The sequence below is a fragment of the Prinia subflava genome, chromosome 3 (assembly GCF_021018805.1).
Source record: "Prinia subflava isolate CZ2003 ecotype Zambia chromosome 3, Cam_Psub_1.2, whole genome shotgun sequence".
Lineage (NCBI taxonomy): Eukaryota > Metazoa > Chordata > Aves > Passeriformes > Cisticolidae > Prinia > Prinia subflava.
Window position 1 is genome coordinate 84,698,145 of NC_086249.1, and position 13,913 is coordinate 84,712,057.

The 13,913-nt window shown below is 36.1% G+C and overlaps 1 long non-coding RNA gene across 1 annotated transcript; it reads left to right on the top strand.

Annotated features, from left to right (window-relative positions):
• Window positions 1–416: 416 nt before the first annotated feature.
• LOC134548670 (uncharacterized) lies at window positions 417–13,615 on the top strand. The gene is made up of 5 exons (XR_010079857.1): window positions 417–490; window positions 1,124–1,187; window positions 2,299–2,366; window positions 11,222–11,262; window positions 12,541–13,615. It is a non-coding gene; the product is annotated as an uncharacterized LOC134548670 (long non-coding RNA).
• The last annotated feature ends 298 nt before the right edge of the window (window positions 13,616–13,913 follow it).

Consider the following 13,913-nt stretch of genomic DNA (forward strand, 5'->3'; position numbering starts at 1 on the left):
CCTGTCCACATTATAGGATCTCCTGTGTTAGCTTTCTACCAAACTCTGAAAAAAGGATGTATCCTCAATTCCTTTCATTCCACTATTCCTGATTTTCTCCTTTGAGATTGTTTTCATGAAAAGATGCCAGGCTTGCAGAAAAAAAGGCCAAAGTGAATCCTATAGTTAAAATCCTTTATCTGTCAGTTATTCATCTGATAATAGCACAGAACCCCATCTTTTATTGGATTACAATCTTGGGTTACAATAGGAGGGACTGGTTAAAAGAGATGAATACATAAAAGAAAAAAACCCCATAACTAATCAGACCTGTGAAAAAAATTGCAAAGCTGTTCAGAGTTTCTGCAATGTAGATGGATTGAGCTTAAAGGTAATAATCTTTCATTCATAGATGATTTCTTACATTATATTTTCAGAGAAAAAGGATGAAATATTCCACTTTGTCAAGATGCAAGGTTTTGAACAGAAAATATCTCCCAGGCATGTTTAGGTATGTTGGTTGAATGAGCAGATAATCAAATGGAAGAAACATCTCACAAGAAAAATATAAACAGAGATGACCAATGTTGACTGCTGAGCCTTTTCATGAATAAATTACAGTCAAAGTGAATTTTTACTGAGGAGGCAATCTCTAATCTCTAAGTTTTCAGTATACTAGCTTGTGCCTCATTTTATTTGCTGAATTCTGCTTGTCTTCCTTTAAAATTTCTGCTATGAATCCTCCCACTAAGAGGTAAATATTGAAATAGGGGTAATGAATAGTGGAAATAACTCATGTTCAGTATTTATTCTCATTGAATTGTTGCAATATGACTGGTTTTTTCCAAGTACCTTTTAAGGAGTAAGAAAGTCAATTATCTTAAGAAAATATTTATAATGGACATTATAAATATTATATCCCTCTCTTTTTAAGATATTTCTAACAGGATTGCTCCCAAAACTCTGTCCCAAGGCAGAAAGTGTTTCATTCAAAGTTCTTTCAACCTTTGGTGACTATGATAGACCTTAGTATACTTTACCACAGAAAACTTCAGAGACTAACAGTAGCTCAGGATACTTTTGTCCAATATTTATGTGTTGGAAGCTAATTCTTTTTCTCCAACCCATTCTCAAAATGCTGAAGGAAGAAATTCTTCAGGAATGAAAAAGCAGGAAATGATCATACATCCTTCACTTGCTTCCTCCAAGTAAGTTAATAATTTCTCTGTTGTTAAGGGAGAAATAGAACTCAATAGTCAGCATAAAAACACAAAACATTTCCAGTCACAGGGGGAAACTCCCTCTTACTCAAGGATATAAGGAAACCCATGGGGTTTGGCTCTTCCTGCCATGAGCCTGAGGACCAGTCTGGGTAGATTTTTGTAATCTCTCTTAAATGATACTTGGAAGAGATGGAGTATTGAATAAAGGCATAATTGTTATTGCAGGATAAACAAACAGTCATAGTGATAGATTATAGCAGTTTACATGACAGGGATAGAACTAAATTGCAATTTAAACAAATTCTTTAAACTCATTTTTTAAAGGAAAAAGAGAAAAATGAGAGAAAACATATTAGCCTAAATTGGAAGTAAAATTTGTTAGTTAAAGGAAAGAGGAAAATGGGTAAAAATGAGAGACTAACATAAACTGAGCCAGACTTGTCCACGAATAGGGGAAAATAATATATTTAATTGTTGGTTTACGTTATTAGAAGACTGCTATTCAGAACCACACTGTGTATTTTGTAAAGATTGCTGTCGCAATGGCTTACAGGATTAAGACTTCTCAAGTCTCTCCATTCTTATCCTTGTGAGTGGTGTGAATTTTAACAGAATGAAGATGTCTCCTCAGAAAATACTGATTAGTGAGTGGCTAATGTCCTCTGATCTAAGGTAGCCACAGGTCAAGTCTCTTAGTGCATCTCATTTTAGTAATCACATATATCTTGACCACAGACGCTGTTCATTATAGATGAATTCAGAAAAATATGAAGATAAAGAGAGCATTTGATTGCTTAAAATGGGCATCTGCACCATACAGACTATAGAATTTCACTAAAAAGTTTAGGAGTCAGCATCATGTTTTCTAGTGTAACTATTGTAAACTATATGATTTGCTCTTGAGATATGAAAGACTGGACAGGTGATTAAACCTTCTGATAAAATCTTCTGTAGTTCACTATTTCCCATTTGCAGATTGATTTGAAAATTTAAATAGAGTCACTGTTTCATGACAGATGGAAATAATACTATTTATTATTTTTGTTAGTTTTTTGCTTGCTTGCTTGTTGGTTTAAGCCTCTGGTCTCCCTAACAGGTCTGTGAGAAGATGTTGAGGACTCTCAGGGCCAGTCTGACAGATGAAGGACAAGTCTCTAATAAATGGTGAGGAAATGTTATAGATCAATTCTAAGCACTATTATTTCTGTCTGACCTTATTTTGAGTAGTGCCTCATCTTTCTTTTGAACCTTTACATGTCACAGGGTTTTGCATAATTACACGTATTTCTCATACCACATTTTTATGTTGTGGTAGGACCTTGATATTTCAGCTAGCACACAACCCAGAAGGGTAGGTGCTAGACGGTAGGTATGGTGCTATTAATATTAACACCTGCATCAAAGTTCCCTGAGGGACCTGTTTTGACAGTCAAAAAATTCTTTCAGAAATATGGCTTTCATTAATTATTTTAAACTGTAGTTTATAATCAAGTCACTTCAGCACTGCTTTCCAAACTAATAATGGATTGCAATGAAAGTTCATACAAGGTCACCTCTCATATGAAGTCAGTCCCAAACACCAAAATCTTTGAAAAGTGTTGTAGGTGCATGATCCTTTGTAACAAATTCTAGTCCTGTTTTGTTTTATATACCTGTCTAAACCAATTACTTGGTGTAAAAGGTCATCAGCAAAAGAAGCCTTTACCTGTGATTTTTGTCATGTTTGATTTAGGTTTATATATAAACATGAGAGTTGAGAGGGAAAACCATACCTCCCCTCTCTAACTTTCAGGTTCAATCTGATTTATAAAACTTAACGTGGATTTATTTTTGCCTTGCAACTGCAATTTAACTTGAACAACAGTCACATAAATGTAGAAAATGCTCAAGGTCTTAATTCCAGACATCATGTATCTGGAATGATACAGAGATGCTTTTGAGGTGCAGAGATTCTTCTGTCATAGCTTGACACAGGCTGGATACCAGGTGCTCACCAAACAATTCTATTACTTCCCTTTCTCAGCAGAACACAGTGGGACAGAAAATAATATGGAAAAAGCGTCATGGTTCAGGATAAAAGCAGTGAAATAAAGCAAAAGCAAGGGTTGTGTGCACGGAAACAAAGAAAAACATTTTATTCTCTATTTGCCATCAGCAAGTTATGTCTGGCTACTTCCCTAGAAACATGGCTTTAGCACCCATAGCATTTGCTCCTGTGAGCAAAACATCAGAACTTCTGTAGATCCTGGGCATCTCACTTTGCTGTGTAACTGTCCTGGGTACAGGGATAAGAGGTGCAGCCTTGGCGCTGTTTATTCTGTACCACACACATCACCGTGGAGAGCAGGGAGCACTTTTCAGCGCGGAATGCTGAGGCGTCAGGAGTGGAACAGTCACAGAAGAGAGTGGTTTTGCCCCTTTTAAAAACCACAGCAGGGTCCTTTTCCTTTTGCTGGGCTCACTCAGGAGTGGCAGCCACCCTGCAAGTCCCCAGACTGCCAATGCTGGGAGCCACCGCTGAGATCTCCGCCAACCGGGACAGCCCCATTGGCAACAAAACTCCTTCAGACAAAACAGCTTTCCAGGTTTTCTTCACCCCTGTTTTCCCTGTTTCCTGACTAGGGGAGGGTGTTAAACCATGGAAACTCATTTGTAACGTTGTTTCCTTGTTCATTTTTTCCTTCCCTTGTTCTCTGGAGCCGCGTGGTGTAGTGAGGGACTCTGCTGCCATCTTGTCTTTGTTCCCCAGGGACCCATGTGGCACGGGTGGCATCTTTAGTAGTGAACACCCTTTTTATGGGTAAACCATCCTCTCTGTTGTTCAATTGTTTATTAGGATTGTTATGTTTATCAAGATTTCTTCAGTAAATTTTGAGTCCAATTTATAATCTCTCCTAGTGTGTTTCCTCTACTATTGAAAAGGGATGATAAGAGTGGAGGAAATTTTCCCACTGAGTTTAAAAGGAGCAAAGAACATTGTGCGTTACCAAATATTTTAATTAAATTTTATATAAGTGTCTTTTAGTCTGTAATTTACTTGTTTTATACTTGCCTAGAATTTGATAAAGCTTTCTGGGGAAAAACAACAACAACAACAACAAAACCACAAAAACAAACAAACATGCATATGATAAAATAGCTATACCTTGTTTACCTTGATAATGAAGAAATAAAAGCAACACCACCATTAATACTTGAAGAGAAGATCATGCATTTCAGAATTCCCCATACATGCACTCACTATAACTGATTTTTTTTACCTCATTTCCAAGGAGAGAGAAATAAGGGAGGTGACACACCTCTCTGTAAACCTCATCTCTTGGTTTCCTACCTGCCATGGTCAACTGCATACCATAACTTGCACTACCATAACTTCTTTTCAAGTTTCTGGGGGAAAAAAAAAAGTGTTGCTGTGCAGTGTTTAATAAGCATGCCTCTCTTTTCAGCTCCAGTTCTTTTTGTACTCCTACCCCTGTCAGACAATTGGCCTGACACAAGACTATTGGGGAGGGCACAAAGCAGGGAGGAGAAGATGAACACTACCTCAGGCACATCAAGGCTGTCCTTGAACAGGATGCAGTTTGGTCCGTGCCCACAACATTCATAAATATAAGCTCAAGAGATCTGAACATCATGGTGTACAGAAAAGCTAATTTATGTTTTTTTTTTCCTTGGAGGCCTGTAGACATGGATAAATTTTGTCTGAAGCGGACTAGTTTTACAGATGACTGTATTCAGAGCAAAAGTCTCTGAAGCATTTCTATAATAGCTTTACTATAAATGTAAATGTAAAATGTGGAATTTTTCAACAGAATATGCAGTTCTGCTGTGTAAAGATTTTATTGCTGTGGGTTTGGTACGAACTATATAACTCACAGCTTCACTAGTAATGATGAATTTACTGACTTCATTGTGTACACAGCCTAGGAAATGTTTAGGGTTGAAAGATTCCTTAAAAACAAATGCTATGAACTTTTCTGGATCATATAATTTACAAAGGTACCCAGTAAAGCAAAAGTTATTGAAGATTTACCTTTTGCAGGGGTCAGACCAGTGCAAAACTGCTTCATGACAAATAGCTTGCAATGAAGGGTTCACTTTCAAAGAAGAAACAACAAAAAAATCTCTGCTCAACAGAGATGAAAGAGAGACCATCTTTATGATGTATCCCATGTACCTGGCAACTGTATATAAATCTTGTATATGAATGTACTTTTTAGACAAGTAGGGTAAATATTTGTCTCCTGCTTGAAGTCATATTGGTTTATAAATATTTATATATATATATATGTGTGTGTGCAGGTGTACGAGGCATGGAGTGTTCAGATACAGCATATTATTTACAAGGAATCCATGCCCTCCAGGGCAGCAACTGGAGGCTGGCAAGGTACTGGAGGGCGTTAGAAATAGCATAAACTACAGATGAGGCAACTGAAGTTGAAACATGTATCTCCATTGACAAGAATTTGAGGGGAGGCAGGTAGTACACATATATATTCTTTTGTGCTTTTACCTTAAAGCACAGTTAAATCTTAGTCTAGATTTTGGATTCTACCAAAACTGCAGATGAAAACTTTGATGGTGGTGTCAGTTTATGCAAAGTTCCCTATACTGTTAAAATTAACCAAGATTAATTAGGAAATTTCATCAACATCAGAGCTGGGACCCAGGGGTTGCATTACATCATGAAACTAGTAGAATCCTTGTAGTGGGAATTCTTGGTGCTCATACACTCAAAATTATGATTAAACATGTTATTACCACACTACTCTCAACAGCTACATTTTATCTGGTACATTAGACTGAATATGCTTTTGTTTTTTTAAGCTTCCATGAAGGGTATCTAGACATAAACACCTAAGACACATAGAACTGCTTCTTGTACTTATATGTTCCAGTAACGAGAATAATGCAATATTTGAAATTTTGACTCATTAGTGTCTGGCATAAAACTGATTACCAACTTGGGCTGTTTTTTACACAGGAATTTTAATCAAAGTTTGTTGCCATGAGGTTTTTCCTAGTTTGCTGAGCGTTCGTGTTGAAGGAGAGACGTGCAGTTTGTCCCGTTCATTAATGTAAACACTGGCCATGTCATTGGTTACGTATTTCTAGTTGGGAGGAGAAAGGTGATTGACAGTTAGCTTGACCAGTGTGGACTGGGAGGTGGGAATTCCATCCTCCAATCCATGGACAGTATAGGAAATGTATATAAGTGCTCTTGTAAATAAACCTCAGGGGTTCCTGCTTCTGGCCCTGATCTGCTCGCAACCCAGAAATGTCTATCGAGTCCCTCTCTTACTGTCAGGCCCCGCGGTGATAAAAGTTTCTGCAAATATTGCATTGTAAAACTGTTGCTTTAAAGCCTAGTTGTGATCTGTGTGTTGGAATGACAATGACAAAAACATAAATGCTCACTAAGGCTGCAGACTTTCTAGAAAATTTAGTCCATAATGTTTCTCAGGGGTGAGTGGAATACTTACAGTGTTGTCTTTTCTTTTTTCCGAAGTGAAAAAGAACACGACTTTTTGGCATTGCTCTTCTCTGCTCCTTAGTTACTCACCCTGAACAAGGAAAATGCTTGACAGTAAACTTGGCTGTTAATACGATGATGGGATGAAGCATAACTCCACAAAAATGGATTAAAACTTTTATCTTGGAATGTAAAATTAGACTTGCACCAGTTGTCACTGAACATTCTTATAGTTTGAAACATGAAATGGTATCCACAGTGTATTCAAGGAAGTTTAATTTCAGATTTTACTTTTATTAAAGCTTACACTTTTTTCCTGTAGGAATATATCTCAAAGGAGCTATTCCAAGCCACTCTGCATTTTTCTCACTTCACGTATGGCCCTTGTCCTATTTTATTTCATACTGTTCAGATATTAGTTACAAAGTTAATAACTATCTCATGAAATTTTCTACTATGATGTCACTATGGAATTTCACAGCTTCATAACCATTTAATAAAGTTTTCTCAATGAATATGGAGAAAGAATTAAAGAATAGTAAAGACACAAAAACATTCAAAAGCTATTCAGGAAGCTTAAATGTCTCTGTTATGATTTTTAGATTATTCTTTTGGCACTTTTCCTTCCCAAAATATTCCCTACTAAATGGCAGCTGCTCCTACTAAGCATTCAGCATACCTGCTAATTTGATTCTCAGTTCTCAGTGGTATTCAGAACATGGAAAAATATACAGTTAGTGTACATCTGAGAAAATGTTCATTTACGTGACTTGCCTGTCATCACAGAGAAAGACCTGAATGGAAAGCACCAGACTGGTGATTATCTGCATTACCTGGGCAAAGATCCTTTTTCTTTCTGGCATTCTTAGCTCATTCACTGCACAAAATCCAATTTCTACAGCAGTTGGGACAAAGATCTTAGTTTATTTCACAATTCAGTTTTGGTGTCTTGACAAATAGTGCAATTACAGAGGCACAATCTGTGTAAAAATACCAAGTGAAAAAGTTATTAAAGACTTAATCTGAGTGCTTACACAGAATATGTTAAATTAGATTTTCACCCCTTGTTACCAGTATGAATGAGTTTAAACTAGTCTATGCTTTCCTATCCACTGATTGGATGCCATCAAATGTCATGGAACAGAAAATTACAGCCTATATTGCTAAAGTTTGACCAAATTACAGTAACATGCAAGGCATTATGCTAAATTAAAGACCACAACTACCACTTAGAATACCAGTGATTTTCCAAGGACACAAAATAAAAGAATTTTTCCCACAAATTTTTCTGCCTCAAAATCTGATAATATAGGTCTACTGTTCTCAGGTTTACATTTGGAAATTATTTCACCTGTGGAAACCATGATTCACCTTTCAGTTGGATGTTATCCTCTATGGCTTCTGATTTTGCCTAGCATTGTTTTTTCTTATATTGATTCTCTGAGATTTTTCATGGACTATGTTGTGAGTTACAAGGTTCCTGTGGTGGTGTTTATCTCATGGAAGGAACACATTTGGGATCAGTGAATACATGTCATTTTATGACTCAGAAGTTTGGGGGCTGTTTTTCTAACTAGAAAATAAGGTGTTGTACTTATCTTCTAAAGTACTTGCAGATATTCTAAAATCTGTCTTATCAATTTGTTCTTAAAATATAACTAAGTTGCTAAAACTTGCTTGTGATATTATTCAAATGTACATTTGAATAAAGAAAAACTCATCTTTCTAAGGTTCATCATCTCAAAATAAACAAGGTAAAAGATTAAATAACTGTACTGGAAATATATGTGCATGTCTGCATGTATGTATTTAATTGAAACACTCTTCCACTGATGGACATAGATATTTAAGAACATTAAGGAACACATCTGATTTCAAAAACATTCAGATAGGTAAGTATAGCTGTCATACACTTTATAGCCAAGTGTCTATAATGATACCATTGGGACATCTGCATATGATTAGTCTATGATGAACAAATAGTGATTTCATTGTTCTATTTCTTGCCCAGCTAGGTCTACCCAGATCTTTTTGTTCATTTTCATTTATTCTATATTGTTTCCTTTTTCTTCTTCCTTTAAGTGAGAATATATAAGTAAATTCTGTTGACTTAATTTAAAAAACACTTCTTTAATTGCTTGTGGATTGCAATAAATTAATTGATATAAAGTTTATAATACCAGCAAAGGCTAAATGAAATTACCATCATTGTAGATAGCACACCTTAAGGAATGTTCGGCCATGAATCTCATTTAGTTTCATTGGGAAGAGGTAATAGAAAAGACATTTATAAGTCTTTTTGTCCTAGAATTTCCTTAATAGTCAGAATTCCTAAGGGTGAAATATATAAATTTAAAATACTGAATATTATTTGGTGTAAAAGCAAAAACAGATGCTTGTTCACCACTGATCACTGGCTTTGAGCTACAGTTGCCTCCCTTTTTAAACTGGTTCCTTCCAATTTCACCTAAATACATTCCATTTGAGGTCTGTCTTATAATTCCTTTCTATTGCTAGCTGTAGGAAATAATCATTTGACTTTTGCATTTTACTGGAATTTACATGGTATACAGCACTAGTCTTCTCATCAAAAGAACAAACCTCTCTCTTTGTTGCAACTTAAAAGTGTGGAAGTCTCTCATTTCACAAGATTTATTTGTTTCCATTGAGCTGTTCTCATTTTAGATCCATGGATATCTTTGATTCCTACCATCTGAATAGCTTAGAAAGCATAGAGATAGTAAAATTGGGATCAATTCTTCTTTATCCAAATGAAGGGTAAGGTGTTTTTGCAGACCATACACAATGTTTCAGGGGGAGCTTCCCTTTTGATCTGTCTTTCTTTCTAGAGAAAAAGAGTTTTATTCTTAGGAAAGAAAACAAAACCCCCCAAACCCAACCAACCGATTCCCCCCACCCCCCGCCAAAAAAAAAACCCAAAACCAAAAACCCACCAAAATAAAAAAAATTATAAAAAATAAAATAAACAAAACAAAACAAAACAACAACAAAAGTCCCACCTTATTAATGTCTTCCAGTGCAGTTTTGACCAGCAGAAGACCAACAAAATCGTTTCATTGCCCTACTAACTCACTTCACAGGAAGATCTGCTGTGGTGGTAAGGCAAGATATATTCTTTGAAAAGAAAGAAACAATTGTAGTTTGGTGAGACACTGACAGTGTACACTGCATTGCTCTGCTCTCTTGTATTAACAACAAATGTCCAAACATATTGGAAATTTGTGGTTACCCTGGTCGTAGGAAACAGAGTTATTATTTGTGAGCAACAGAGTTCTTACTCAGGTCAATATATCAACTTGGAAAAACGAAACAGGAAGAAAAGATGACAGCCCAGCATTTATCCAGTGCATGGGGTATCATTATGCATCATTAGATATTTAATATGCTTATCTCATTGATCTTTTCCACTTGCATATTCTTTTGGTGATTTCTAATCATTCCTGGGGTGGTTAGAAATAATGAATGATTTTGTAGTGGCTTTATATTTTTAGATTTTTTTTTGACTGTTTTTTTCCACTGCATTCCAAAAGAGAATATATTCTATAATAGTCAGTATGCAAACAAATAAGTTTGTTTGTCAAACAGATAAGTTTTTAAGAGTGGGCGGTGGCTTCCTGAGGTATAAAAATAATAAACTGTGAGTAGAAGTGATCTGAGGATAATAGGACAACTCTTAATTCATCAATCATTGCAACGCATTATCTCACTGTTTTTCCTTTAAGAGGAGTTAGACTTTTCTTGACAAAAGTAGCAGAAAAATGCTAGATCCTTCTCTTTCTGTCATTAGCATTGTCTTTTTCCTTGTCTCTCCTTCTTGCCCCTTCCCACCCCATAGATCCCAACAGAGATACATGTCCTTAGTGAGTATTTTTCAGATTCTGCAACTGCTGTACGAGGAAGTCCAAGACACCTACAGAAAGTAATGTAGAAGGAAAATCAATTTTATGTAAAAGAGATGCTTTTGGTTAATTTGGGTCCATATAAAGATAATGGGGGAAAGGAAAAAAGAAGAAAGCAGACTCCAGTAGTGCATACAGAACAGAGCATTTCCGAATAGTTTGCTAACCCAGTCACTGCTAGCTATTGATATTCCTACACTACCTGATGGAGCATGATGGACAGAAAGGTATGCTGTCTGTGAGCAAGTTTACTGAACAACCCTGAGTAAGAGCTCTTCCTCAGCACAAAAACTTAATCAAATATCCCTTGGAAAATGGTTATTGGGCCAAACAGCTTCTTGACATGCTTTTGAAAGTGTTGTGTTATATTGCCAGGTTTCGTCAACAACCTGCACATATTTTCAGTTCTGCTGGCAAGACTCAGGTTTAGATGATCAGTACTTGCAAAACTCGCCTGAACACTAATTATATTGCTTCCACTAGATGAAAATTATTATAATAGAATTATATTGTGTCACTATGCATTGCAAAACCTTTTCATAAATTGAGTTGGATGGAGATTTTCTCTTAAATTAGGACAATGAGAGGCTCAGAAATGTTTTGTGTTTGTATTTTCTTTTAAATAGAGAAGGAGGACAGCCGAACAGAGAAGGTGCACTCAGAAATGGTAAGTGGAGTAGGTACTTTCTTTTCTCTAATAGTGTCTCTTGTTCCTAAGATGATTTATAATGCAATAGGTATTTAAAATTCAAGAAGCAAGTTCAAAGTTTTAAGAAATACAGTGCATTAAGGAATTTTTTTTTCTAAGGCCAGCGGACTAAATATAACATCAATGCATTCAAGTATTATCAGCAAAGAGTCATAGCCAGTTGAATGAAAGACACACAATTAAATGAAACTGTTAAATTCTGAGATTAATTAATTGTAAAGATGTGCTCAGAATTTCTTTGGATAAAGAAGATAAAAGAAGAAACCAGAAAGCATAGAAAGAAACTAGCAATCTGGTAGATTTTTGAGCAAGAATTTTAGTTAAACAAAAGGCTGATGCTCTTCCTAAGAGGTGATAAAATGGGAAGAAACTTTGAGAGCAGTGAGATGACTGATTAGAAAAAGAACAGACTAAGCTGACGCTGTGCCAGAGTCTTTTATCTAGCTCAGCCACCTCGGCATGGCACCATGAATGGGACACATCTCCAGAGCGGGTGATGGGAGACGCGCCTCAGAGCACTTTGCTCTAAGGCACGGAGGTTTTAGATCAGCACAGGCTGGGGACACAGAATGACAGACAGGTCCTCTGTGATCAGAAGGGTTTATTCTCCTGAACAGACAGTGACAGACTGGACCCTAAGCACAGTGTGCAGCAGCTTTTAAACGGGGGAGGTTCCAGGAGAGGGTAACAAATTCTATCCAATAGGGAGAGGATGTGGGAGGAGAACAAGGAGGAGTTTCATACTTTAGGAACCAATGTAAAACAGCGGGAGGAGAACAGGTCACAGGGACATCGTGGATCTGGGGGAATCCCCAGAACGGGTTTGGACAGGGATTGGTCCAGGGAAAGATTGACTTAGAACATTCAAGAAAAAGGGGTTGGGTTAAGTACAAGTGACAGCTCAGGTAGTGGAAACAACTTTTGGAACAAAACTGTTAACTCAGGGAAACAGAGGGGTACAGAACAGCCCATTAACAATAGAATTCAAACAAACTACAACACTAAGCCACAAGATCAGCAGTGCAGTTATTACCCTTTAAGAATATCCAAAAATTATATTTTAAGGCCCAAAAAACTTACCTGATGAGGATTTTAAAATGTACTCCGAGTTAGATGCACAGAGGAAATACTGACAAGATATTCTCAAGACATCATTTCTCACTGTGTATCTTTTTTTGACTAGCAAGGTTTCAATTGTTATTGTTCCCTGACTTTTGTTCTCATCTTCTGTGTTAGGATGAAGAAAAAAATATTAAAGAAAAATTTTCCTGTGACAAATTTACACAGAAAATGCACAACCTCACTGTGAGCTGTTTGTCATATTCACAGGTTTGGAGAGTCTACAAGCAACAGAAATATAAGAAATTCATTTTTGACAAATGAAAATATAAGAAGATTTATAAAAGCTCTAGCCTACTTTTATTTTTTTTTATTACCCAGAATTTTAATTCTTCTTGCCTGTGAAATGCTTTTAAACAGAGTAGACCTTAGTTTTTAAAATAGGCTTTAAAATAGTTTTTTGCAAATAATTTCTTTAGGTTTTGCTTTCTTCACTGTAATTCTTTAGAAGTATTCCAACTACATATTTCTTTTTCTTAAGTGATGTAAACCCCTTTTCTGCTGTATTCACTTTCTGGGCCCCATTTTTGGCTGCAGCTTTGAGGAGATGTTGTATCACCTAATTCTCAGGGTGGAGAGTACAGTATCCCTATCAGTATTCAAGAATGATTAATCCTCAATTCTTTCTGCTGTGGAGAATGCCTAGCCTAAAGGTGCACAACATATTCTAAAGCAGAACAAAACATTTCCTGGTCTGCAGTCAGGCACTTTCCTTTAGAGAGTCTGAGGGTTTCAGACTGTGGAAAGATGTCATTCAGTGTCAGCTGACCTAAATGCCAGAGAACAGCCTGAGTACATTTAATTTACCAATGTAGGCATATCATATGACTCGCAAGGTCTAGCTGAGGGAGCTTTCTCATTATGCTACTGTCAGATTCTCTTCTATATTCAAAAATATTACATTCTTGAATATAAAGCAGCCTGAATTAATACAAGTATTGCCTTGGAAATAAGAAGCATTTGGACAATATTTTTAGTAACATGCTTTAATATTTGGTCAGCCTTGAATTGGTCAGACAGTTGGACTAGAAGATTGTTGTAGGTCCCTTCCACCTGGAACTATTCTATTCTATTCTATTCTATTCTATTCTATTCTATTCTATTCTATTCTATTCTATTCTATTCTATTCTATTCTATTCTATTCTATTCTATTCTATTCTATTCTATTCTATTCTATTCTATTCTATTCTATTCTATTCTATTCTATTCTATTCTATTCTATTCTATTCCATTCCATTCCATTCCATTCCATTCCATTCCATTCCATTCCATTCCATTCTTCACACTTACCTTCTTGGTGTTTCTTGTCAATTGCTTATCACTATTTAATGACTTGCCAATCTACCTCCTATGAGTCTTGTATTTTAAAATAAAAGACACTTCTGATTTTTACCATGTCCAATATGGTGTTGGATTTAGACACCTAATTTCTTATAAGAGAATTTCCAGACTTTCAGGATCTTTTTAATTTTCTTTCAGAGTCCTTTGA